Raw genomic sequence first — 6,000 nt, 5'->3', positions numbered from 1 at the left:
ATATGCTTGTTATCATGCATCATTAAAAAAATAATGAGTAAACAACACAAATACATGTTCATGATTACCCAGACAAATGTAAAAGAAATCTCATTATGTTTCTTCAATAAGTCTTCTCTTCATATACTTACAAATTATCACCAAATGATCTTTCCTACTACTTCATAAAGAAGGTAGAAGCAAAGCAATAGAAATTTTCTCCACTTACTGATATGATAACATACAAATATATAAATCTGAAACTGCGTCTCATCTGTCTTTTAATGTTCAGTGATAGGTACATAATTAATAATATTAGGTTTCTCTTAAACATGTAGAAATTCATGTGGAAATATATAGTGAGAAACAGGTAACTTTAACAATAAAAGTAAAACATAAAATATATAGTAGTAGACAATTTGTAAGATAGTTATGTAGAATATTGGGAAGGAAGCGATATTAAAGGATAAAAACCATTTAGAATGACGTTTTCTGTGTTGTGGGGTTTTGATTATTTTAATTATCTTATTTATATTCTATGTGCTTCAAATGCTAGCTCTCTAGAAAAGATTACTGTTGGTGCTTTTCAGTTCCAGACTTGCTTTCTTACAAGAATATTATTATGCTTTTGCATCATGTTGTTTTTTTTTTTGTAAGATAATTCCCATTCTCAAACTTACTCTTTTTTTTCCAGTTTATCATGTGAATGTGTGTTGTTGTTTTTTTTAATTTTTATTTATTTTGGTTTAGTTTGTTTATTTTTGTTGAAAGATGAAAAACTTTAGGTATACCCAATAGTGCACATCTGTAGTCCCAGCCACCTAGGAGGTAGGAGGATTGCTTGAGCCCAGGAATTTGAAGTTGCAGTGGACCGACTGCACTCTAGCCAGGGAAGCAGAAAGAGACTCTGTCTCAAAAGTAAATAAATAAATAAATAAACAGAAAAAACTTTACTGACCTGTCCATATAGCAGTTCCAAACTTAGCAAAGAAATTGGTTCCCTATTCGAGACACTTTCTCAGAGACATCAAACCATGTCAGAATTTTCCCTTTTATCAAGTACCTTAACTCAATTATTGTGTACACTATAAATTCTTTTCAAGTTCACATAAGTAAGTCAGACTGTCAAACGGGAGATGTATATCTTTGCATCCGAGCTAACTTTCTCCAAAAGGTCATTCTTATGTCAGGTCACCTCTTAATTTTACATACAATTTGATATTAGGTACAAATATTATACAGACACACTAATTTGTGAATGCTCCTCTACATTTTGTATAAAGCATTCAATAGATTTTTATACAGCAAGATAAACATGGTAGTAGGGCTTTAAATTATTAATATGCATGAGTTAATAGATTTTCATAGCAACTAATCTTTCTAATGTATCTATTCGACCATTACTTACACAAAGAACTCTTGGCAGGGTGTTTTATTTTACGGTATGATGTCTAAATGCTAGCAATAAATATTTTAGCAGTTAATGAATGGTTCAAGAATTAAAACATTTAGTTCAATCTGAAATATAACTACTTTTTCTAACATCTTCACTTAAATAATGCAAACAAAACGAGACTAAATAGGTTAACAATATCTTAAAACCACCAGAATTAATAAAGTGGAAAAAAATAAAAGAAGAAAATGGTTCGGAGATTCAGCAAAGACAAATCACCAAGCTAGAGATGAAAGTAAATTGGGAAAGCTTTGTGGTACTTACCTTTCTTTTATTGAATTTTAACTATATATTTATTTATATGTGTTGAATTTAAAGATTTGTTACAAAATGAAATTTTAAAACATTACCAAATTTTATAAAGCAATATTCAATAAATTCTCACCTGCTTGGTTTCTAAGTGGAATTACCTGAATTTGTAAATTATTTTCCATTTGAGATTAAAGGGATACAAAAGAGGGAACTTTTGTCAACTTTTTCCACCATGATAAATACCCACCACGTCTATGCAATTGTGTTAATATATTCCAAATACTGCATACACTAACACATGAAATGTGTACTAGTAGATGGAAGATGTAAATTGTTCTTCTGTAAAAATGAAAAATCCTTAGCCGGGTGTTGTGGCAGGCGTCTGTAGTCCCAGCTACTCGGGAGGCTGAGGCAAGAGAATCGCTTAAACCCAGGAGTTGGAGGTTGCTGTGAGCTGTATGATACCATGGCACTCTACCAAGGGCCATAAAGTGAAACTCTGTCTCTACAAAAAAAAAAAAAAAAAAGAAAGAAAAATCCTTTGATAAGGGAAAAATGAAAACTTTACTAGAATATTTTACAAATCGTGTAATTACTCCAGATATTATTGCCGAATTAGGTAAAAAAGGCAGGGTGGTAATTTATCAAGTTAATAGTCATCAATTTAAAGCTATGTATTGATTTTTAGTACAGACACAATCAAAGCACTACCTTACAACAGAAAAAAATTAATATATCATGTGGGGATTCATCATGTCATGATGATGTTTCCTCATGATGTTGTACAGTACATCTTTCATTATCCAAAAAGTTGTATTTTCATAACCATAGCTGTTTCTCTTTATAAAAAAACTTTTTTTAGTTTGAAATAAACTTAGATTTACAGAAAAGTTGCAAAGATAGTACAGACAGTTTCATTATCTACCTCATCTACTTTTCACTAATGTTAAAGTAACTATAGTACTTTAATAATCAAAACTAAGTTATCATTGGCAAGTTACTATCATGGAAACTCTACTTAATTTCACTAGTTTTATGCTGACATCCTTTTCCTGTTTCAGGGTCTCATCCTGGATAGTATGTTGCCTCTTGGCTGTATTTGACTTCTTATTCTCCTCTCATATGTGACAGTTTCTCAAAATACGTTTTTTGTTAGCTTGACAGTTGTGAAGACCACTGGTCAGGTGTTTTTAAAAAAAAAAAAATGCTCCCATGCGAGGTTTGTCTGATATTTTCCTTATGACTGGGCTAAAATTATGGGTTTGGGGGAAGAACAGCACAGAGATCAAATGCTCTTCTAATCACAACTTGTCAGAAGTTCAAGACAAGGATGTGACATTCACTGTGAGGTTCACTTTTATCTCTTACTTAAGGTTGTGAGCTTCAGGCTTCTCTATAGTAATGCTGCCATTATAATGTCCCTTCACTGTTGTATCACCACTGTATTTTCCTTTCTATACCTTATTATTTGGAAGTGAATCATTAAATCTAATCTTCACCTAAGAAAGAAAGGAGATGACGCTCTACTTCTGGAGGGTAGAGTATCCAAGGATATTCACAAGTTCTATGACATTTGGAAGACTGGCTCCCATTATCTTCCATTCTTTACTTATTTTTTCAACCTTTGTATACTTGTAGTTTTAGAATTGCTAACCTGTATGTCTATAAACTTACCAAATAGAGTACTAACACATGTTCTTTTGTTAATGTTAGTATTCCTGGTCAAAATAATACTAGTAATATTACTAATAGTATCAACCATTAATTGGTTATTATGGAATAATCACCTTATTCAATTCTGACAATATGAAAATGTAAAAAATAATTACACGAATTATGTTACACAAGTTATTTAATTTTATCTCACAACAACATAAACAGTGGGCATTTTCACCATTATTATTGCTAATATACATATTTTACAGGTAGAGCATATAAAGCAAAGAAGAGGTAAGCAAACTGCCCACAGAAATAATAAGTGGTAGAATCTGTATTCAACTAGGTCTTTATAAATGATAAAATTATCTGTTGTTATCAGCTTAACCAAAAAACTGCTTTAGAAATGTCACATTTCATAGATGTCCAACAAATTCCTAAAGAGGTTTGGAGTCCAGGCAACATTCTTCTTTTCTTTCTTTGGGATGTCCGCCCTCTCACTCCTTTTCTTTCCCTCTCTCATTCCCTATCTTTCCAAGATAAAATAACTTATGCTTTTATATCCTAAAAAAAAAAAAGTTTGGAGTCCATATGACTTAGAACATCAGTAGAGGATATTATAGTTAGGACAATGGTGAATAAAATAAAATGCAATAAATAAATAAAACCCTGTTTAAGTGGGTCTTCATGCTTTGGTGCGTAGGAGCTTTGGAGACTTGCACACATTACATCTAACTTGGTTTTCTCATCTAGAAACACCAGTAAGAATACTCATTTCAAAGGCACATACAACAATGCCTCAAACTTGGTAGCACATAATAACTTTACCCCTTAGCATTAGTATTTATTAATAAAATAAGGGAGAAGTAACATTAGAATGAATAACATTCTGGTTCGGCACCTGTAGCTCAAGCAGCTAGGGCGCCAGCCACATACACCACAGCTGGAGGGTTCGAATCCAGCCCAGGCCCGCCAAACAACAATGACAACTACAACCAAAAAATAGCCAGGCATTGTGGCGGGTGCCTATTGTCCCAGCTACTTGGGAGGCTGAGGCAAGAGAACCTCTTAAGCCCAAGAGAGTTTGAGGTTGCTGTGAGCTGCGACACCATGGCACTCTACCCAGGGTGACAGCTTGAGACTATCTCAAAAAAAAAAAAAAAAAAAAAGAAGAATGAATAACATTCTAATAATAATTTTTTTGAGAAAAGTTTAAATGTTTATCTAGCTATTACCAAAATAGAACAGAAACCTAGAAACTTTCAAGGTATATTTCTTTATTACCTTCAAAAGAAAATAATATTTTCCAATTAAAACTTGAAAGTTCTCCTCTCAAATACTGTGACTTTTGTAAGACAATATTTGTCAGGTGATAACCTGATACATACCTCAATAAATAAAAGGTGGAAAGATGACTCATAAAAGGCAAGCATATTATTGTGTGGTTGTTGATGCAATTTGTTAATCATAATTTACTTTTGTACTTTCTACAAGCTTTATACAATTATAGAAAGTGGAGAATGTTGATGCAATACAGAATTGCTTTGTTCTGCAATATTAATTTTCCTTTTGAGTTTAACTTCACATAGAATCATTTCTTTGACAGGTACAAATAAACTTGAACTCACAAAGAACTTAAATACAGATTAGTGTCTCTTACATGAAAATGAAAAATATTCTAGGTTCAAGAGTCTGTGCTATATTGGAAGATGACTCTCTGAAAGTCCAAATTCCATTAAACCTAGAAATCATGTTTTAAAATCATGCCTACAGTATTATTTTATTTCATAATCGATATTTTCATTAATCTTCATACAGATAACAAAATATCCATATATAAAATGCATATAAATTTGCAAGTGTTACTATGAAATCCAAAATGTGTGCTGGGAAACATAATGATACTCAAACTAATGTAAAACTGTATATCTGATAAAGTGTGTACCTGAAGAAACGTATCTTAAAGGTTAACTTAGAATCAAAAATTATATCACATTTCAGCTACCATCATCTATAGGTTTTCACACATTTCTAGAGGGTGTAATGAGATTTTTAAATCTATAACAATTTCATCCCTCGGTATATTACAGCAACCACTCATTATTTAGGATTTGATTCTTATACTTTAAGTAAATTAAGCTGCTAAACATGCAATTCTTTGTTACCTCAATTATTTTAACTAGATTGTGTTGAATTGTAGGAGATTGTCATAGTTCAGAGGTTATAAATAACAGCAGTGACCAAGTTATGCTTTAGACATTCAAACCTCTGTTTTTTCAGATTTTTTCCAGTTACATTCCCCTCCAATAGAGTCAATTGCCTGTCAATCTAAAGAACTATTTGCAAAGACTTCTGTGTTCCACTTGACTAAACATCCTTTTGATAGATGGAAAACATTTCAATTGCATTATATAGAGATTTTTAAAAGGCTTCCACTGCATTTCCTTCTCAGACAACTTTGCTAGTACACCCTGGAATTTATGCAAAGATGAATGACCTTGTGTACGTCTTGTTAATCTGCTAATTTATTTGTTTATCTTAAAATTATAATTCTGAGAGTAAAACGAGTAGGGGTTAGCCCAGACAGAAGTGTTTTATGCCTTTTCAAGTGTTTTAGCCTATGCGATCTCCTGGAAAGAGAGAGTCGATAGGCAATTTAA

This window comes from Nycticebus coucang, chromosome 15, assembly GCF_027406575.1.
Source record: "Nycticebus coucang isolate mNycCou1 chromosome 15, mNycCou1.pri, whole genome shotgun sequence".
NCBI classification, from domain to species: Eukaryota; Metazoa; Chordata; class Mammalia; order Primates; family Lorisidae; genus Nycticebus; species Nycticebus coucang.
Note: the sequence above shows the minus strand (reverse complement) of the source record.